The following is a 24,856-nucleotide window of genomic DNA, read 5'->3' on the forward strand; positions in this document are numbered from 1 at the left end:
AGAATACTTTAAAGTTAATGTACTGAACTGAACCTGCGCACTGTTACTAAATGCTGACGTATTCCTCCGACTCATTAGCTTTAGCTTTAGTAAACTTAAGCGTAAATGCGTAATTACAGCCTTGTTTTCAGTAGATGATAAACTAAAAATTTATTATACTCGTATTTCATTGATTAATCATTGTAATAAAAATATTATCATTTTTGTTGAATTCCTAAGCAGATATATCACACAGTATATGTAATATACTGAAATTTTTACTTTAAGCTTGAAAATGTTTTCTTAATTTATTTACTCTACAGTATATTTAGCAATTTTTATTCTTTTATTATAGAGAATACTATTTACTTTTTTATTACATAAATAAATACAAAAAAGTTATTTGGTGATTAATAACAATATTAAAAACACTGGCAAAGAATTTCATCATTTTCCTCCTGGCTTTAGCCTTGGCAGTTTTATTTCAAATACGCCTTATTGTTTTTAAATATTAATGTTAACTAAGCAATATTTCGGCACCATTTCGAAAATGAGTAAAATGCTCAGAAAAAAAAATTAGGTCCGATTTGACTTCCTTGATGAGATGACGTTTTTTCCTTAAAATTATGGATTATTAAAAGTGTTCAGAAAAAAATCAAAATCCTTACTAAAAAATATGGGTCCCAGTTGACCCCCTTGAAAAATTACATTCTTATCTTCAGTACTGTATTTAAAGTATCAATGCTAAAAGAACTTGGGTACCATTTTACCTCCTTTCTTGATAGCTACCTCGTATAATATTTTTAATAACATTCACGATTTGAAAAACAGATAAAGAATGAATCAGAAATTATAAAAAATTCAAAACATTTTTTTAAATTCTATAACGGGTCCCATAGAATTCCTTTTTTTAAACAAGTGATCTACGTTAATACTGCATATAACTGAATTTCAGTCTTAAAAATTAAAGTTAAAAAATTGGTATTTTAAGTACGGGTATTATTCAAACCCTTGTTTTTGTGTCTTAAAAATTTACTTATTGGAGTAATTATTTACTTCAGTAAGTTGGCTTAATTTGTTAGAAATAACAATTCAACAAGGTTAAAAATATTAGTTTACTAAAAGAAAAATAATTGGGTCCATGATGCTCCTTGTCCGCAGGGTCAACAAAAAGCCAAAGGATATTACAGCCAAATATCTGTGCCAAATTTAAATTTGTTAAAGAGTTTTCGAGATATCATAAAAAACCATTTAGAAATAATATTGATTATGCTGAACCCCTAAATCCGATTGACTTAAAAATAAGGAATTTAAAATTTTTATTAAGTACATTCGCCGTATTAAAGCTCAATTCTCAACGATCACTACACAAAAAATAAAAAAATAGCGAAAACTACCTCTCTCCCTTTTAGGTTGATTTCATAAGAACTCATTACCTATTGTAATGGGTACCTTGATTCGACTCCCGGAAAATTTCGACATATCTTCGCGTTTCACATCCTCCAGACCCCAAAACCACCGTCAGCTCAAAAATTAATAAATATGTATATATTTCTCTTTCTTATGGACACGATAATTGCCGTAATTTTGCGCCAATCACTTTCAAATTGTTCCTTAAAAAACTCGTCCGAAAATTTCGATGGAGTTCGTTAACGGCCAAAATAGGACCATGGGAATGGAAATGGGAAGGCTTTTTCGAAAAAAACAAAATATCGCTATAACTTTCTTATTAAGTAAAATATCGAATTTGTTTGATACTATACTACTATTCTTTGGATAAGAGCCAAAACTTATCTTAGTAATTTTTTTTGAAATCACCAACCATTGGCACTGGAGATGGGAAAATGGGGTTTTGAAGACAAAAAAAATCATACCTCCCTTAATAGGTACAGTATCTAATCGGTTTAAAGTGGTCGTTAGTCCTCTAAACATTACCTAATACCTTTGTCTGTAGCAATTTTTTATATGACTTACCCTTACGGCAAGGATGACTAAACCTTTTCTGGAATTGTAAGAAGATGGCCTTGTCGTATAATTAATATGTGAAACTTTTTTTCGCATGCAACCGTTGCCATATTGAATAAATTTGAAGTTTTTCTTAATTATAAGGTGGAAATCTTTTTAATCACTTACTTACCATAGATAAAATCTACCTCTGTATTCCGGCATGCCGAAAGGGTCTTTTTTTAATTTTGTCCAAAATTCAGTGCCATCAACATCTTATATATAGAAATATTTTAAGTCATTTTCGAAGAATTTATGTTGAGTCATTCTGAGATAGTAATTAAAGTACAGGCCAACACAAGAACATACATAAATTAATCGGAAATTTATTTAATATTTTTGTGTTTTTTTTTTCTAGGGTTCAAAACCCTTAAATATAGACATTTGCAAAAAAAAACCGATACACAAACGTTTGACCGATAGCTACATTTTTTTTTATAGTTATGCTGCAGCAGCAATAGATCTATAGCTAGGAAAATGGAAATTGTTTGCCAAAAATTAATGACTAAAAATAATGTAATGATGAATGGATCATATATTGCATACACATACATATAATATTTGATAATACATTTAAAATAATGTGGCTCAAAAAAGTTAAAATTTATATGAAGTCTAAAAAGTTTGAAAAAGTTTATAAATAAAACCATTTTTATAACCAATGCTGAAGATTTAATACAATTTTTATATCTAGCAGAGCGACTTAAAGTACTAAATAAAAATACATTAGCGAATATTTTTATACATATTTATACTGTAGAAACAGTTATACTTGGATTATTCGGGTTAGGTATAGAAATATATTTATTTTATAATTATATTAAGTTAATCAAAATTATCAAAGTTAACTTTAATGTAAACCCTAAAACTCTTGGAATACAACAAAATAATACAGCAGGCACGCTATTCTTCCTCCGATACAAAAGGAAAAATAAATACAGATACTTTCTAGTTAAAAATAGTATTCTTCAGTTAAATTGTAACAAGACTACTCTTGTTCAGTCAGTCTCATAGATCAGCGTCCTCCTTTCGGTAATCGGGCTGTGCAAGCAATACTCAAAGCTTTTTTCTCGGAGAGTTGTGATGTCGATTACATTAACAGTTCCTACAACGGATAAAGTGAAAATATTAAATTTAAAAAGCTAAACGTCACCTACTTTTCATAGGATTTGTGATTTTTAAAAATGAACAACCGATAATCACATCATTTTCCAATTTTTCTAATTAGCTTGGAAAAGGATGCTTATTATTATTCTTCTAACTAAATATGTTGTTTTCGGCAGTGAACATATATCGTGCCAAGGCGCCTACAGCCGTTACGGTACATTAGACATCAAATACGATAATTTATTATGATATTTTTATTATTTTTTATTAAATACGAATGATGATTCACTGTAAATTAACCGGATTATGCGATTGGAAATCACAAAACATGTAGATTAAAAAAAAATTAATTAATGATTATTATGTGGTTATTTAACAGTACGTTTTAATTTTATAATTTAAAATAAATTTCAATTAGAAAATTTAAATTTAAATACATAATATTTATTTCAAACATTATGATACTTGTTTTTATTTGAAATTAATTTGCTGCATTGCTAGTATGCATTGTACCGAACAGTATGCATTGCATTTTTAATGAAAAGAACAAAGTCAGTTAGACCTTTACATCCGTAGAATTTAATTAATACCATTTTTAATTAAACGAGGAGCATTTTTTTTTATTCAATTATATAGTACCGATCCCTATCGGCGTAATATACCGGGGTATATTATTATGATTCAATCAAAATAGAAATGCAGTTATAAAAGATGCCCTATTCGACAGGCCGATATGTATTACTGCTGTGCTATAATACAACATTCACCTGAGATCTTAGGTCTGAGATATAAAGAAAATATTGATAACTGTAATGAATTTGGTAGAGATATGCTATTGAAAAAATAAGTTCTAACAAGAAAGAAATGAATAAAAATATATAAATATGTATATATATATATAAAATCGCTTTCGGCATACCGGAAGGCGGAGGTAGATTTTACCAGTACTAAGTAGGGAATAAAAAAGATTTCCACCTTAAAATTAAGAAAAATTTCAAATTTACTCAATACGACAATGGTTGTGAAAAATGTTCACATGTTTTGCATACGACAAGCCCCATCTTCTTACAATTCCACCAAAATTTTGGTCATCCCTTCCCGTAAGGGTAGGTCGTATCAAAATTTTTTTTCAGACAATAAATTCTCATAATAAAGTTCTTGGTAATGTTTAGAGGACTAACGACCACTTTAAACCGATTCGATACTGTGCCTATTAAGGAAAGTATGACTTTATTGTCCTCGAAACCCAACTTTTTCAACCCCCTAGGCCAATGATTGGTGACATCAAAATCCTTTACTTAGATATGCTTTAGGCCCTTATTCAAGGAATAGTAGGGACTTTAAACGAATTCGATATTTTACTTAATAAGAAAGTTATAGCGACATTTTGTTTTTTTTAAAAAGCACCTCCCATTTTCACCCCCCATGGTCCGTTTTGCCCACTAACAAACTCGATCGAGATTTTGGGTCGTTATATTTTATGAATCAATTTGAAAGTGATTGGCACAAAACTACGGCAGTTATCGTGTCCTCAAGAAAGTGAAATATATATATATATATAAACTTTTGAACTGACGTTGGTTTTGGGATCTAGGGGATGTGAAACGCGAAAATATGTCGAAATTTTCTGGAAGTTGAATCATGATACTCATTACAATAGGTAGCTTTCTTATGATATCTACCTAATACAAATCGTATAATACAAATTTGTATATATTTAAAATTCTAAGATTTCAATGAAATATTTATTGATTGGATTATTAAATGAAGGAATGATTATCGGTTGAATTTAATAGTGAACTTTTATGTAGAATTATCTGTATACACTGTACATGTATACATGTATGGAATATTTATATATTAAGTAATCATTAGTATAACCGTTTAATAACAAGATACTCGTATTATAAATCGTAGTTTACGTAAAAAATTGAATTTTTTAGCTTTATTTTGTAGTTTAGCAATTAATTTTTTATGCAATAAAGTGATCATCACCCTTTTTCTTGAATGTACTCAACATTTCGATTTTTTAATATGTAATTAATATCTGAAGAATTATTGAAATTTCAAACATTATTTTTAATCTATTCATCCATTTTTCATTGTAACAAACTATCTAACTAACCTCGCCAGAATAAGTTACGTGGACTGTTGATGTTGGAATTCGGAAAGCTGGCGTGTTCTATTATAGCGCGCGTGTGCACCTAAGAATCTTATTTATTCTTACCTTTATCTTGAGGTAAACAGAGTGACATCATGAAACGTTTTCCAGTTGGTTGATTCAGACAATAGAGAGTAAGTAAAGTATCTGCAAAACGTGCAGAACACTCAGATTCCGGGACTACAGCTAATGCCGTTAAATTAACAGTATAAACGGTTGTAGCGAAGACAACCTGCATATAATCCTTATTGTGTATTAGCGGGAAGAGCCATTTTTAATATGACTGGGCTGCACTTCCAATGAGATCAGTTCGTTTATGTAAGTATAAAAATAAAAAATAATTAAGTATAATCTGACTGATAACATATTAGTTGATTTCAAGTCGACTTTATTACTAACGTTTTATTAGAACTACGACTATATTTCCAGTGGTAGCTCCGACAAAACAGTTGCCCTGTTAAATATGTATTTCTTATCAAAAGTTCTAGTAAAATGAGCATTAACAGTAGTACTGTCATCCACTTATATAATCCTCGCCCGCTCCCTCATAATGCAATTTCGTAGAATTTTTATTCGAGTAGTATATATGCTTGTCAGCAATGAATAAGAATTTACATTCAATTCCATTTCACTTATGTTTAGAATTAATATAGATATGTGTTCAACTCTTATTACTAGCGGATCGCTTCCTCGAGCTTACTGAAAAAACAAGTTTTATGCTTCAGTGTTGGTGGAAAAATATTAAGGTTACTATTCTCATCTGTAAAGAATTCTTTGCGATATTTTTTTATTCTTCTCATCAATTGTTGAATATTTGACCAATCTAAACGTAAAATTTGAAAGCACCAGAGGCATTACGCATGCTACATGATCAGATACGCTTAAAATTAGTTCTACTTATGTTAAACACGTATTTCGAAAGACATTAGTAAATGCCCTCAAACATCAACCAGAAATTAGGCTGTTAAGCCAGAACTACCCAAAAAAATTCTGTAAAAAACTCTAATGGAATTGAAGATTTAATTACTGGCTAAAATTCATGCGCTTTATGAAAGTGAATTTAATAAAAAAGTAGAATTTTATGTAAAATTTATTATTCCCTGTGAAGTAGATCCAATTTCTCTAGTTCGGTGATAAGGTCTGATGAAGCAAACTTCAAATTGAAAGACCTATTAAACAGAAGTATTTTTTTACGCTTCAATAAAAATCTACGGAAATTGATGTATGGCATTCACGTTTGCCAGAAATCTATTTTTTTGGCAGAATTATAACAGCCGATCGTGTTTTGAAACATTTTTCGCAGAGTATTAAACAACTCTACATTTGACAATGATTTCAAGTTTGACTTGACATCTCTATGCACTTCAAGTTAAAAATTGCCTCAATAAAACCTTTTATGAATGGATAGGACACCGAGGAGCAACTGAATGACCATCGCTTCATTTGACGACGCCTTTGCAAATTTTTGTTCTGGGTTATCATCAAATACTAGATATTTTCTTCATATCCAAATTACCTGATCTGCTCAAAAAAGATGAATAAAAACAGGATATTTCATACCACAGAATATCTCATCAACTTTCCTGTAGAAGTAAATTTTGAATAATAATAATAATAAATAAACTAAATAAAAAAGAATAAAAATCTTTGTCGATTACTCAAGGATTAAACGTGGAAGACTCGAACACAAAGATTATTATCATCTTCAGAATTCAATCTCCTTCCATATCTACCACAACCTTTCAAAAACTTCTGAAAAATTTTAAAATTTTTTCTTTTTGAAGATCTTTAAATTAACTTGGAGCCTAACGAATACAGACTTTTCAAAAGTTTAAAGGATCGTGGATATTTGAAAAATCTAAAACATTACTTATAATCAACTCGCTTGCAATTTCATAAATTTTAATCCTACGATTATCATCGATAGATTGTTTCATTGCTTTGATATTATATTTTTTGAAGTAAAAAACCTCGCTTTCCATTGTTCATCACAGAGAAAAATCCTATCTTTTTTTTTTAAAACGATCAATCCATTTATAGATCTTGCTTAACCCAAACAACTGTCCGTATTGTTGCTTAATTCTACGAATAATGTTTGCTTTTTTGCCCTTTCTGAGTTGAGAAAAACGTATCACTCCTCACATTTTTTCCTTTTACAATCGGACAAAGGTGCATTTATTTTAAATTGACTTTTAAATACAACAATAAGAATGAAATAATATCTCCAATTAACAGATCATATGAGATTATTATTTACAGCAAAATATTTAGTGTTAAGAGATAGATACATGATCGGGAGGAAAATAAAGATTTCCTTTATTTTTTTTATTTTTTATTTAAAATAAGATTGTATTATTCCTGTTAATATTTACGTGGTAGTCAATTTCATTACCAATGTTAGTCCTTTTGTACTACTCATTTCTTTAGTCGTTTTGACAATTCATTACATATTTAACAAATATTTTAATTATCTAGATATTTTTTCTGTCTTTTATCAACTCTTTAAAATAATTAAATAAAAGGAAAGTAATAAACTGTTCATAAAAAAAAAAAATTATTAAAGAATATAAAAATAATAAGCGCATCAAACTAGTCAAATTAAAATTGTGAAAAAAAACTTTTTATGCATTGTTTATCTAATATATAATTGAACAATTATAGCAATCAATAGTTGTTAACTTAATTTTATCTTTCAACATACTATCATATTACACAACGAGCAAAGATATAAATTTCATTTCGCCTCCGAAACTCTGTCCTTGGTTCGTGGATCCATATACGAGGATTTAATTTATTTGCCGGTGTAATTTTTCTGACCGGTATAATAGTTAGTGAAGGAACTTTAATAAGAATTTATTAGGTTGGAAATACGCTGTAGGGATGGTCAACTATAATTATCATTGTGTGTCGGTAGATGGCGCGAAGCACGGCATAATGATTAAACGCCTCATCTTGGTGGTTTTCAATGGAGAATGTCAAAACATTACTGGACCGTGGACGTGGACCACCCAATAAGATACAACACAGTTCATTTAATACATCGAAAGTTATCTTGTACTACTTGCAATTATCAATTGTTTGCTGCCGCACTAGATCGATAAAACAATAAATTATTTCCACCGCCGCGTCCCAGATATCATTTATACTACATCGTATTATTGACTTAATAATTTTTATTTATTTATCGATTATTTTGTTCAACTTCATCGTATCTTTATACTGATATCTTAATCATTTCGTTCATTAGTTATAATATTTCAAATAATAAAACGATCAAAGAAGTTTCGTTATATAAAAAAATTTTATTTGATTTTGCAAGACTGTAATTCAGTTTCCTACCGCATCATTTTATGCACATTCAATTAGGCATACGTACTATCAAACTCTAGATTTACAAAGTATCCTTAGAATGCTAACATAAATTTAAATTTGCATTCACAACTGTTATTTAATAATTTTCGTAATCCATATTTCACCGTTAAATCATACTTATCTACACCCTACAATCGTTCGAATTGTTTAAGTAAAGATCAAATAATACCCCAAAAAAATGCGGAAAATTTATAAGGAAGAAAGAACAATTAAAAGAGGAAAAACTTCAAATTCGCTGATAATTTAGCTGAAAAAAAAGGAAAGAAGGATAATGAAAAATTAAATATCAAAAGATGGAGTCATAATAAAACAGGACTTGTGGAGTTTTGTTTTGTAAGAAATAAATTTACAAAGAATGGATGGAAGGAATTTAAAGAATGAAAGGAACGTAGAAATAAAAAGCAGGCTGACAGACCTGCTTTTCCTTTGTTCAAGGAAAACTTTAACGCAGAAAATATGTCGGCTAATATTAAATATGGATTTAATAATTGAAGAAATATATTACTATACATATTTGTAAGGAGTTTAAGATAGATAAGAAAATAAAATGAATCTTTTTTTCCCCGATTGGTACAAAATAATTTATTATATAGATCACATCATTAAAAGGTAAATTATAAACATGAAAATATTAAAAAATACAAGTGATTAATGTCCATATTAATTATTTAAATACAAACACATGAAATAATGTGAAGGTAAATAAATTAAATTTAAAAAAAAAAATACTACAAAATAATTCCAATTCAGAAGCCGCTGTTGAAAAAAACAAATATCATATCTAGATATTTATGCATACATTGAAAGGAATACAGATAAAACGAGGTTTTGTTTTGATTTAAATTATCATTTAAATCTTCATCAACAGAATAATACTGTTTCCATAAAAGAAAATCGTTTAATTATATTTTAAATAAACTGGTGGGAAATGTATTTTAATGGTTCGGCCGTTTATTAAACATGGCAACGGAACAGTAAAAGACCCTTTCTCGTAAGCCGAAGTATTGTGTTGAGTAACATGAAAACAGTTTCGTTGTTTGATTTGGTAAAAATGGATAATGTAATTTTTTAGAAATGACTATTATATTAAGCAAGAATTGCACATTCAGAAGTATAAACGCAGAGATAAGTTAACATGTTCAATTTTTTAAATATTAATTACACGATTCGTACTTATGGAGCGTAGATCAACGATCTGGCAGGCCATTTTTGTATCTTAAAAACTCGTTCAAATTTTTTGAACGAGTTTTTAAGTTTCTCTTGGGGGATTTTAAAAACCTCTTTTGGGACTTTGAAGCCCTAAGAGATGACATTCTACTTTAAACGAAAGTACATGAAGGCATATTACAAGTAAATAATTAATAGTGATTATAAGTTTTGGGTTTTATTAAGTAGCTTCAGAGAAAAACAGTGCGGCTTGATTTTTTTTGTAACAAAATCAATTTGATAATCCTACCAGAACATCAACATATTCATGTTAACATGAATCGTGTTAGGTAGATCTAACATGATTTACAATGTTAGGTCTACCTGAGAAACACAATTCACAAGGTTTATCCAAATTTAAAGTTTGATGGTTACAATACATCTATTTAATATTTTTTGAGCTGCTATCAATTTTCTCATTAATTTTAATATTTCCAGATACAAATGCAGTCGTATCATCTGCGAAAAGAGTTACAATGAATGGTTCAAAGCATAATGATAAGGTCAAACGATCTTTAAATTAGGTATAAAAGGAGGATATTGATAATTAATTGGTTAAAGTAAATAAAGGAGTCTTAAATTATTTAGAAAAGAATAAAAATTTGTGGTACAGTCTTATTCAAGAAGAAACTAGATGTTGATTAAAAACAAAACAGACCGAAAAAAGGCACAAAACTATTTATTTTATTTTAAACCAAAACTAGAATCATTCCAATAAAAATCAAAACGTCTTCAACTTTTCTTTATATTTAGTTGACGTTACTCATCAGAGATTTTAATAAAATTAAATTTTTTTCATATTTTGTTGTAACATTTTGTTTACTGTCAATTTATCTAAGTTACTGTACGCCAAATTTAAAAAAAAATTGTGCTTTTTGTGTAAAACAAAAAGCACAAGTGGTTTTTTGTTTTACTAGTACAATAATTTTCTTTAAAAAATTACTACAACATCTCTGGAAGCTATTTTATTCAATTTTTTCAGATCAGTAACAACTGACACAATCAAATTTAAGTTGCAGAAGTTTCATTACGATTCCACTTTACCCATGAAATAGAAATTGGAACGAAATTTCGTAAGATATGACGTAAACGAAGCGTTTACGGACCTGTGTTTGTATTAACTTCTTTATTTATTTTCACTTGAAGATAATATTCTGAAATTCCTGATACCTCTTTCTGAGGAAAAATTAATTAGATGTTGTTGGGATGTTAGAAGATAAAACAAGGCAAAAGGATGACAAAGATTTGAACTATTTAAAATAGATATTTGTGGATGTAGTAATTATAATAATGTTAAAATATAATCACAAAACAGAAAAGAATGAAAAGTAGTTTCAAACCTGTCAACATATTGTTGACTTAAAAAAGTACCATTCTTTAATATTGATATTTATTTAATCATGTTTACTAACTGTAATTAAAAATTTTATTTATCTCTTCATTTCCTTACTTTTATTTAATTATTTAAGCTTTGTCTTCCATTATTTTATTACGAAAATAATTGTTATCTTTCTTCTTATTTTATCCAACGATTTCTTTTTTAATTTAGATGTATAAAAATTAATTTTCTTATTCAGATATTTAAAAACAAATCCAATTTGGTTTATATATTTGAAACTTTTCAGGTAATTTTTAAATAACATTTAGTTCCCTTTAATTTTACCACGTGTAAAATATGTTGTCCAGTTTAATAATATTAAAAAGAAAATCTGATGTAGACACCACATGACTTCCTTGTACGCCTATTAAATTACATATACACATTTTTTTTACAGAGGTTAATAATTATTAATAAATCAATATACTTAAAGTAAAAATAAAGTTAAAAATAGGAGATGATGTCGGATTTGCACCGATGTACTTTCCCTTTGTACGATCCAAAAATTACATTAATTAAAATTTTATTTGGCTGTAACTCTGGAACCAACGAAAATAAGTACCACTTATGATATAAAATTGAAAAACTCTGAATGCTGTTATTGCAGTTAAGAAAGAGTCCAAAATCCAAGTTTTTTTTTTTATTTTGGGTTTTTTGGACACTTTTGCTCCAGTCGATTGCAGTCAAAAGGGGGGTTGCAAAAGTAGATGTTACAAAAGTCCTAAATCCAAAATCTCAACATTTTACGGATAATGATTTTTGAGTTATACGAGATACATACGTACGTACGTAAGTACAGATGTCACGCGAAAAAAGTCAAAATGGAAATCTGGAAACCGAGATTTTTTGTGATCACAATTCTGCCTTTACTTCGTACAAGAAAGTAAAAATTAATCTTGTAATATAAGATATTTGTTTATTTTATATAATTTATGTAACGTACACAGTTCGATTACAGTAAACCTAACACCAGTTTTCAAGAAAAAATTATTATATTTGAATTTTTGTTATAATTCTTTACAAAGCAAAAAAATAAAATAAAATATTTTTACTAATTTTGTAGCAATACAACGTTACTGAATTATTATAATATTACTTCTATAAAATATTATTGAATAAAAAAGAATTGAAATAAATTAAACGTATTTATATTTAACTTAGATCGAAACGCAGAATATTATAGCAGTATCATATATGATTTAACAGAAATAACTGTGAACTTCATATTTACGAGAATAGACAAAAGCTGAAACATTTTAGTTAAATTTATCATGTAAAGACGAATTATATAAATAAAATCTGATTGATGAAAAACTAAATAGCAGGATGTTGAATGATAATTTTAAATGCTCATGCAAACAGCCATAATTTTTTTTTGTTTGAAAGCGTAGTTCCTTAATTAATAGACTAGAATATGTAGTGATTATACTGCATCTAAGTAAAATGTCATAACCGTAATGGCCATCGGCGCTCTGATATAAATTACAAGGCACACCTAAAAACAATACAGCCATTATGAAGACTAACAATATAAAGCTAACTAAGTAAAAAGGAAGAGTAAAGTGATTTCCTATACCTTCTAAACTGAGCCGAATATATTGTACTGACCTGAATATATTGCTTACGCTAAAAGTAACATCTTTTAGTTAACATTGTTAACCAAAAAAAGAAATTCCTATTCAATAAACATCAATAATTTAAGAGGAAGCAAACGAGACTGGTGTATCACAAACGCATATATGTATCATTTGAGACAAATTGAGTAAAAAACAAATTTGTATACCTATATATTATACCTATTATACCTATAATATTTTAAAACGTAAAATAAACTGGAAACAAATCAGTCGCATCAACATATTTATCCCACACACCTACGGTACTATTCTTTGAGTTATGTTTTTTACGTTTGAGTGAATAAATGATTTATTCCGCAAAAAGAAAAAGAAATGCAATAACTTTACAAGTTTACAATACGCAATAGTTATAAATTACAATACATGAATTTATTACGAACTGTTGAAAAAGAAACGAATTATTTTATTGAACAAAATAATACATTTAACACATTATTTTTAAAGTAATACTGATATTTATGGAGTCATGTCAACATGAATAAGCAATAAATAGTTGTGCGTGGATGTACATTGTATTTAGTTACGTAATTATTAAACGAGGTGTAAATTATAAATATTAGAAAATACAATTTATATAATATAAAATAATCATAAAATTTTATTGTTAACTAAGCAAAGAAAAAGAAAGAAGAATCAAATATAAAAAAATATATACGATTATAATTATCAGTTATTTCAACAATAAAAAGTTACTGATAAAATTAGATATAAAAATAAGTTATATAACATAATAATTATTCATAACAATTAAAAATATTTGAAAAATAATAATAAAAACTGACAAAAAAATATTTACAGTTAAGTCAAAAGTGTGCCAGTGTGCACTCTTCGGTAGTGCTACATGGAATTCCTGTATGGCTGGGAGCGTTGTCCAGGGCCAGGAACTTGAGGCGTTTGGTTATGCAACAACATAGCCTAAATACACTATCATCGCGGGGTATCGTACGAACAGCGCCAAGGCGGCATCGGTTATAGCTGGGGTCCGCCCATAGGCTTACAAGCGCAAATGAGAGCTTCAATAGTGGCCGGACGGGACAGAAAGTTAACAACTGACGATCTCTATATGGTTGGCGTGACAGATGGCGGGATTCGGACAAAGCATGGTGGACCTATGGTCTCATAAGCGACGTCAGAAACTGGGTGAAGCAAGAGCATGGCTACACAGGCTAAGAATTCATCCAGTTCCTGTCTGAACATGGATGGTTCCTGGACTATCTGTACAGGATTGGCCACCTGACGGTGGCTTGCAAACTTTTTTCCTCCCTCTATGGAAAACAAAACAAAAAATAAATAAATAATATTACTGAAAATGTTACAAAGTTTTCAAAATGTCAGTAGATATGTCAGTAGTTTGTCGCATAATTAAAAATTTGTAGGAAAACCTACGTGTAATTTTTCTTTACTTATATTAATAAATAATTACTTATTAGGTAAATATTTTATAATTAGAAAGTAAATATTTCCACATGTAATTCTTTACTTATAGAAGTAAAGAAGAATTACACGTAGAAAAATATTTACTTACAATAAAACTATTATGTTAAAAATTTGTTGACATTGTCAACAGACTGTCTATACAGTTTATTTTCCAAAAGTAATAAGGAGATGAAAGGCTGAGAGACATGCAGGTAAAGAACTTGAATCTAAGCGATCTTAAAAATTCATAAACATCTGAATTAATGATTTAATGATAATTTTTATCACCGTCTACTATAAGGAATATCAGTGAATGAATATGGTACAGCAAAACTTTATCGACCTAAAATATCACTACAACAATACTAATTAATGTACTCTAGAAAAAAATTCTGGCAGAAATGTTGTTGAAATTTTCCCTTACACATTTATTTTGTTATAAAAACAAAAAATAAAACAAACTAAAATTATTTATGAAACTGGAAAAAGTTATAATCATTAATGCATGTTTAATTAGTGCTATTCATAATTCACAATAACAAAATGTTGTTAAAAAATTAAAAAAGGAAATATTCTTATGTAATTTGAGAATAAAGTTAATTAATAAATATCTGTTGAAGTGTTCACTCTACTTCTGCAAAAAAACAAAAAATTAAAACTATTTATCCCCAATAACATAAGAGTTTAGAAAAATGAAACTATACAAACCTGGCCAAGTTGAACAACTTTCCTGGCTTTGCAGGTAAAAACAGTCTGAAGATATCAAGAAAAATGATAAAAATCAAAAAATAAAAAATAAATAACATATATATTATTTACATATAAGGCTATCTAATCAAATATAAGGTTATCCAATCTATATATAAGGTTGAGTATGTTGAAAGGTTGATGATGGGGATAAAAGAAGATAAAAGTATTGAAATTCAAGTGTACATGCCAACCACTCAGCAAACAGATAAGGAATTAAAACTGTGTTATGAAAGGAAAGAGAGTTAATTGAGAAACAAAAGGAGCACGTGTAGTGATATTAATTGACTGGAATGCTGTGGTTGGAGAGGGAATATATTTATATATAGTACTCAAATAGGCCTTCCCGCCTACCAGCTATATACTGGCATGGCAGGTCGGCCTACCGGTAGCTCTTTTTGAGACTAATCTTTTATTTTATGGCAGCTAAGGTGCTATTGAGGGTTCTAAATAACAGGACATACAATAAATTGAATGCCAGTATTGAGGAAGAACAGTATGAGTTTAGAAGAGGTGTTGAAGCAAGGGATACTGTAGGGCTGCCAAGAGTATTAGGATGAGAGATACAGGGAAAAGAAGTGAAGAGTGTATATTGCATTTCTCGACCTAGAAAAGTCATTTGACAGAGTAGGATGGGATAAATTACTGCTAATTTTGGAAAAAAGGGAGTTAACTGAAAAAGAGGCGCCTAATAAAAGAGATGTACATAAACAGAGAATAAAGTGAGGGTAGGAAACGAAATGACAGGAAGAATAAGGATTTAAAGAGAAGTGAGGCAGGGATGCTGCATGTCACCAACACTGTTTAGTATATCTCTGGAAAAAATAATTAAGTGCTGCCTGAATGGGAAAATAGAAATAAAGATAGTAGGAAGAAGAATAGAATGTATATGTTTTGATGATGACATGACAGTACTGGCGGAGAGTCCTAGTAAACTAAATGAAGTACTTGATGTCTTAAATGAATCTTGCGAAAGTCAACAAAAAGAAGACAAAATGCATGGTATTGGTTTAAAGAGGAGAGGACTGAGATTAAGATAGGAAATGAAGTTTTAGAGCAGGTAAAGAAAATCAGTACTTAGGGACCTTTATAACTGATGACCTTACTTGCACAGTAGAACTTAAAACAAGAATATCAATAAGAAGGGAAGACTGCTGCTATAAACTTAGCGTTAAGGAAGAGATTAATGAAATGTTTTATTTGGAATGTGATGCTATATGGAGCTAAAACATGGACAATGAGAAAGACAGACAGAAAGCGAATGAAGCTTTTGAGATGTGGGTATGGCAAAAAATTATAAATGTCAGAAGGTAAGACTATGCAACAAATGAAGAAGTATTAAGGAGAATTGGAGAAAACAGGAAAATGCTAAATGTGATTGAGTAAGAAAAGGAACTGACTAGGACATTGCATGAGAAGAAGGTATTTATTAGTGGATGCAATAGAATGTTTGGTTAATGGAAGGAAAGGAAGAGATTTCAAATGATGGATTATGGAAAGAGAAGATAGACAGAAACAAAGAGGTTAGCAAAGATAGAACAAGGTGAACAGCAGCCGTGACAGGACCTGCCCCAATGGTAGAATGCTATGAATGAATGAATTTTGTAGCTATAAAACAATAAAGCTGGGAAAATAACATTCATTAGAATCAACCAATATATTGAAGTACAAGCTGTTCTATCATACTTTCATGATAACTGCTGGTTTAACTGTTACTGATTTAAAGTAGATAAATATACAAGTAGTACACATACACAAAGTGATGCTATAGGATTGAACAGGATGATAGGCAAAAGACACGGGGAAAAGGGAAAAGAATTAGTTTATGCTTTATAAATATGGAGAAAGCCTAAAATAGGGTTAAATGGGACAAGCTATGGGGATTCTAAAAGAAAAAAGAGTAGATCGGAAGAACAGAAGGCTCATCAAGGAATTATATTTAAAACAAAAAGTAGCTATAAATGACAGCCTTTTACATATGGATAGAAATGGGTAGAGGAGTTAGAAAAAAATTCTGTTTATCTCTGACTCTTTTTAATCTTTATGTAGAAGATATATTTAAGAATGTAGAATGGGCTGGAAGGTGTAAGTATTGGAGGTCTGAAAATATTGCTTGCATAAGACTTGCAGATGACTTGGTGTTACTTGGTATCTCTAAAATGCTACAGAGGATAATATTTAACTTAAAAGTGCTGAAGGAATATTAATTAAAAAATAGCTGGTTAAGAGTTATGTATGGAGTGTGCTTTTATACAGATGCGAAACGTAGATTTTGGGTAAGAGAAAAAATGATAAGATAGAAGATATGAAAATGTGGGTGTGGAGGAGAATAGAGAAGATTAAATGGATAGAAAGAATTAGTAACGAGGATGTATTGAAAAGAGTAAAGGAAGAAAGAACACTGTTGGAAACAATTTAAAGAAGGAAAGGCAACTGGATTGGACATATATTAAGAAAAAAAGGTATATTAACAAGCTTGATTGAGGGTACTGTAAATGGGGAAAGGATAAGACTGAAGAAGATATATGACATCAAGAACGGAGGTGGTTACAAAGATACCAAAGAGCTGGCCTGAGAAAGAAAGAACTGGAGGCATCAGTGGTATCAGGGACCTACCAACAAGCGGAATAGCTAGCTCATAATGATGACGATATGATATAAGTATGATATAGATAATTAATATAGATAACAGATATAGATAATTAATGTAAATCTAAATAATAATACAATCTTGTCGTCATATTTTAATACTTTTAATAATTATGTATTGTGTGATCTCAAAGAAATTCAGAAATTGAAGGAACCATTTTTTAATGATACATTCTTTCAGTTATATATGGGTATGTCGACCACAATGTGACATGGTTTTAGGCGACCTGATACGGGACAAAATCACTCCAATAAATTAGATACCCATCCCAAAGAGTGGCAAGCATCTGATGTTTACTAAAACCATGCTTACTAAAACATTTAAGGAATGAAATAGTTTCCCATTCCTACTTCACTGAGAACTGAATACATTATTGCATAAAAGTATACCAAACCACTGAAATGCAGGTTATATTTTGTTCTACAATTGATATTTCTACTCTGTTCATCGCAGGGTAACATTTTAACCGTAAAATAAACATCAATAATCTTAAAGAAAACGAGTCATCTGCACTATTAGATGGTTTACATGCAATACAGTTATAAGAAAAGCTGTGGTAGTCGGTGTAAGTAATGTAACAATAAAATAAGAAAGCTGAATGTGGGAAGCATCACCAGTATCAGTAGAGGAGATTACATCATAAATAAAAGATATGACCTTAGTATTAAGAAATAAGGATGCTTGTAATGTAAATAGGCTGCATTGTGTCACATCGGAGAAATGTTTTGATAGCAATCTTTCTTAAGATGGTATTTATGTAATATTTTTAAATGCATGGTAAGGAAAGAAATCTTTAATGAAGACTTTTCTGTATTTTAAAACTTATTTATTCTTATAATTGATCATTTATTCTCTTTATTTATAAACTTATTACATTATTCTTAATATACTGTACTTATTTATTTATTCAAAAAAGCAATGACTGAAATGTCATTGTTTATATTCATTGTTTGCATTACAAAATGCAGATTTATCTTTTCTACTTTATTCTTATTATTTTCATTGATTAGTTGTTCATTCAAGCATAAAATTACAAATGAAATCAGCTACCAACACTTTACTAACCCTTAATTTGGGTTTAAATTCAAAAAGTCATATTAATATTAAATTTTTTTGTGCGGTAGCTTAAAATGGTTTTTTTTTCAAAGAAAACTTCGATTTTACTTTATATTTTTTTTGGTTTCATTAATATTTATTTTAATTAATAGTACACCTACAAAAAAATAGGGATTATGAAGAAAAATCATTCACAAGGTACTGGTACATGAAGCTGAAAAATGCATCTTTATAAAAATAAGAAGAGATTGCTTTTGTGACGACAGCTAAAAATTTCTGGAATGCGGTAATACGTATATGTAGTTTACCTTAAGATTTTTATTTTATTTTTTCCAGGAAAAATACTTTAAACACCAGAATAATTTCAGTTATCTAATAAAATACTTAATAATCTATTACTAAGCAACGATGACGTTCAACTAACTTTAAAATATTTTTAAATCATCTATGTAAATACATTTTTCGTTCTAAAAAAAATGTTCTATTTAAATTGTCTGGAAAAATTTTGCAAGGAAACCACTAGAGAAACTTTCTCTATCAAATAGAAAATAATTAAAATTGGTCCATATTACAACCTTTAAGATATAAAAAAAATCTTTTTTAATGTAAAAATGTAAACAATTTTACACTAAAAAAATGTTTATGGGTCCATTATAAAAATTTACTATTCAACTTTTAATTTGTAGTTGAACTGTCGAATCGACGCAAAACAGTTTATTGTATTCTTTAATGTGTACATTTTTTAAATTTAATACAGAACTATAAATAATACCTTTTTTTACGACCAAGTTAAAGAATAGTAAATATCAAGTATGAAGTAAATATCAAGGAATGTTTGTTTATTACGAGCATACAAATGTTAGTAGTTCATTTATTAGCGCCATATTCTACGGTTTAATTATTATTATTATGGTTTTGGAAGATATCCTGTTTTTCAATTCATAATAATAGTGATTATTTACTAATCGGAATGGCCATCTAGATTTTAAGTATATAAAATTTGTGTAAATGTTTTCAGAGGTTAATTTGTCTTTCAATTAATTTCAATAATCGTTTAGCATAGTTTTATATTTGTATTTATTATTTATTTGTTTTAGTTACTTAAAGCTACCTACGCAGTTAAAGTTGCTTATAGAAGATAACTTTTGTAGCATATGAAAAAACCAAGACAGAGCGGAATTCGAACGCAAAACCTTCCGTGAGAAACTGAAAGACGCTAACATCAAATTTTTACTACTGTTTATGTATTTTTAAATAATAATAATAATAATAATAATAATAATTGGAGTATTTAAAAAACCTAAATTTAATGCATTCCATTCAATGTGTTCATGAATACGTGTTCAAATAATTTTTATTAGCGGCTTATGAATTGTGATTTATTTTGCAGCTCTTTTCTGTAACTTCATGTATTACCTTAATATTACGTTATCTTAATATTTTTAATAATATTATATACATTAGTCAATTCTATTTTCTATTTTATGATTAATTGTGTATTCTTTGATGCTGCTTTGATCAAGGTTTTACTACGGTTTTCCTTGCTCCATCCAGGCAAGCGGTGGGACTATTTCTTTATTTATCCTTGAGTACCATATCTATCACCTATTCGTGGTGTGATCTATATAATATATTATTATGTACCGATCAGAATAAAAGATTTGTTTACTTACGCAATATTCGAGTTCTGTATTTTTCAGAATTGAATGCTATGATGGCGGAGAGAACCCCTGCTTGTCTGAAACGTATTGCCAGAGTCGATCATTAGTAACAAAAGCAAGTGCGTCACAACTCACACAAGCTCCTTCATTGAGGTAATGCCGCGGCAAGTAACAACTGGTAGTTATAACGCTAACCATAATGACTAAAGCCAATGCATACAAAGAAGCTAGGTTCCATCCCAGTAAAATCTACATTCAACTTTGAAAAATGTGGAAATAGGTCAGTACACATCAGACAATGGTGGAAGTAGTGTGAGAAATGTATGCCACCGTAGCAATTTCATTAACCTAACTATGTAAGACAAATCTTTAAAAATTTGGGTAATTAATTAAAAGATAGAAGTAGATCAAAATTCAATACTTTAAAAAAGAAACGGAATTAAAAAAATTCTATATTAAATTATTTATGAAAAGATATTTTTAAATAACACATTTATGTACGTAGACATAATATCATTTATCATAAAAATCATATCCTTTATGTTGATTTTCTAGCGAAAACCGTTCATAAATCGCAAAAAAAAAACCTGAAAAACACTCTACCGTTGGATGTATATATCTTGAAAGGTTTAATGTAAAAGTAATACTACCGTATAAAAATAAAAAGAAAAAGATCCGATAGTAGCAGTTAGATAGACAATAAAGAAGGGTGAAGTAAATTTGAAAGGATGAAATGGATGTTGGTTGCGATATCTTGGCGATCAGTTGGATATAAAGGAGAAAAAGAGAGATAATAAACGAAGGATAGAAAAAAATTCCTTATCGAAAGGATTCAGTAAATCCGGGTATGTTATATCCTTCACCATTCATCCCCAATTTTATTCTCTAGAACGCGCTGTAATCCTTAGCATCAACAGAATGCAATACTGCTCTATAAGATTTTGTTTTTAAACAAAATCTATATTATTTACTTTTTTTTTAATAAACTTTATGGTTGTATAAGATCATTTAACTTGAATATTTTATATAATACAACCTTTTTTTAAATAGTTTATCAAATTGTTTTCATTTTTCACAATTCTTACGCCCTACTTCTTAATCTTACAAAGAAAAAATGATTATATTACAAATCAATTAAACATTATTGGTATATACATTAAAAACTTCTTAAATCTATTGTTCATTGGGACTACAATTTAAATTGTATAAGTTTTTGAGACATTAATTACCATTAGATGGTTTTTCTAATCAGTAGAATGTTATTAGCATTATAAATCAATCTCAGATTATAACATTTCGATATAGTAATAATAAAATAGAATCTTGTATATCTGCGTTAAGTTTTCAGTTTTAAACAGGATTAAAAACAATACATAAAGCATAAAATTCAATATAATTAAATCAATTTATATAAATATATTAATTTTGACTTGCCGTAAAATCATTCTTTAGTAAAAAATTTAAAAGTAATTTAAAAAAGATTTCTGAATTAATTCTTTCGGAATATGATTACTTTACTGGTAAATTAAAGAACATCGGTTTCTTGAATTTACCTGAAATAATTTATAACTATTTTTCACTTTCCAGTTAACATAAAAATTATTTATGTTCCTTTCCAACAACTTTAATACACACAAAGCTTGTCAGTATTATTTATTATCCACCTACCTATATTATCTTATACTATCATTTTGGGATTCCTTCAAAAACTCAGAAGGCCTTTCAAGACAAAAATTACTGATTGATCTGGAATATAAATCATGTTGACCTATATTTAGTAACTAATTTAACTTATTTACGAGTGTATATTTATGAGTTTTCAATTTAAAAAAATAGCAATCTTCACTTCGATCAACTCAGACAAGAGAATTCTTTTCATATAACTCAACAGAATATTTCATTGTACGAGAAACAGTTTTATTATTTTTGCGTTGATATTTTAATGTAAAATTTCACTGGCTAAAAATAATAAACAAAGATCTGCCACCAGATTTATTTTGATTTTTGTTTCAGTACAACGGATCAGGATATAATGTGCAATGGTCTGTCCGGTGATAAGGGATTCTATCCTACTTCATAAATATATCTTTACGAAACTGGGATATTTATGCCAACCTTAAACTAATTTGTAATTCAGTAATTTTTCTTTGAGATTAAAAAGTAATAAATAAGATTATTCCAAAATAAAAAATACTACCATTAGTAAATTTTAAAATATTTTTTAAATAAATAAATGAATATGAAAATACACCAATTCGTTGTATTCAAACTTTGAAAAAATCTAAAGGTGAAATATGTTAATTTTTAGAGATAATGCAACAAAATGGTTTAGAAAAAAATGATGAGCCGTGAAATATTTGGGAAAATGGAGAAAGTATACGGAATAATTAAAAGGATCTTCAACAAAATATTCTTTTCTATAAACCCAAAAATAAACACAGTAATTAAATCCGAAAGTTTTAACCGAAAGCAAAAATAGAGAAATTAGAGAAAAGAGAAAAAAAAATTTGTTTCGTTACGAAAAATCAAAATAAAGTTTGGACTTCTCTCAGTTTCATTAGCTTATGCTGTATAGCTAGCTATTGCAGAACGCTGTCAAAAGTACTATAAATGGACAACGAATGCTAATAGTACTGTTTGACTATCCCCTGGCCCTAATTTATAAAAAATAAATATTTCTATACCATTAATTTATTACTGAATACAATAAAAACAGCTAGTTTATTTGATATTATGAAAAATATTATTTAATTATTATTATTCTTTTATTATTTATTATTTAACAAGAAAAACTTACAGATTAAAATTCCTATTATTTAGGATAAATTATTTAAATTAGCTCTGAGGCTCATCGACTTCATAAGATATGAATATAAAGAATTAGAAATAATATCTAACTGTTTATCACCTACAAAGAAGAATCTTGTTTAGATACGGTGTTCGTAAAAAAACTTAAAAAAAGTAATTGAAGGTACAATACAAACATTAGTTATTTACCAAAAATTAACAATTACTGGAAAATAAGAATATTGAATAAATCTTTTGAAATTTTTCTCTCAAATTTATTTTAAAGTTTACTTATAACTAAATTATTTAACTTACATTATTATACAATACTAATTCCACGATAAGTTTTTAAATAATGCTAATTTTAAAAACTGAATTTTCTTAATGTTTGTTTCACATATGTTCATTTAATTTTCATTAAAGCCTTCTAATTTACTTTTTATTTTGTTTATTCGTATTTGATAACAATACTTACTATACCTGATTCATCATGTTCTGTATTCATTTATAGCTGTACAATGTACCACATAGTATAAAATAACGGAAAATAGGCTAACTCAAATTTTACATGTCTGAACTTTCACAGATAACTATAACAGCTACACTTTACATTTTTCAATAATAAAATTATTTTTTACTTCCTTGTACAAATAAAAGGAAGTATTGTGATCGCAAAAAATTTTCGGTTTCCAAATTTAAACGGAAATGTCCACTTTGACCATCCCTGAATCTATTTTGACTAGTTTCGGTGTGAAGTCTGTACGTACGTATGTATCTCGCATAACTCAGAAACGATTAGCCGCAGGATGTTGAAATTTTGAATTTAGGACTGCTGTAACATCTAGTTGTGCACCTCTCCTTTTGATTTCAATCGATTGAACCAAAAGTGTCCAAAAAACCCAAAATCCAAAACATTTTGATTTTTTCTTCACTGCTGTAATAAGCCCTCACTGAGAACCTTTGAACGATATATCATAAGTGGTCCTTATTTTCATTGGTTCCAGAGTTAAACCAAATAAAATTTTAATCAATGAAATATTTGAATCTTAGGGGAAGGCACATATCGGTTCGTATCAGACTTCATCTCATTTTTTTAACTTTTTTTTTAATTTAAATATATTGATTTATTAATAATTATTAACCCCTCATTGTAAAAAAAAATTTCGATAAATAATAATTCAATAATAACAACAAAAAAAATATCACAAGTTTTTAATGAAATAAAATATTATGTATTTTTCATTTTAAAAAATGTAAAAATATAATTTAATAGCCTTACAAGGAAGTCATGTGCTGATCATATCAGATTTTTTGATTAAAGGTTGCCATGAAACGGACTCCATCATAACAAAGAACATAATTTTAGCACTCCGAAAGGATATATGTACACGTATGTAGTGTGTTTGCTTGTTTTTTTGTGTGATAACTCCAGACTGGAGAGATCGATTAAATGTAATGTAACAGATTCATTTCTGCATATGGAGCATGATTTATGCATTTAGAGCAATAATGCCGTTTAATTTTGATCACAATCAATCAAGGAGCGGAGAGATACAGACTTTATCTTTCCCTTACCTCAAAACTTTTAATCAAAGGGTAAATAATTTTTTTTCACATAAATTAATGTCTCTTGGGTAGCTAAGATACTTTTTAATAGTAATTTAGTCTTATTCAAATTTCCCTAAAGGAGTGGGT

This window comes from Lycorma delicatula, chromosome 3, assembly GCF_047948215.1.
Source record: "Lycorma delicatula isolate Av1 chromosome 3, ASM4794821v1, whole genome shotgun sequence".
NCBI classification, from domain to species: Eukaryota; Metazoa; Arthropoda; class Insecta; order Hemiptera; family Fulgoridae; genus Lycorma; species Lycorma delicatula.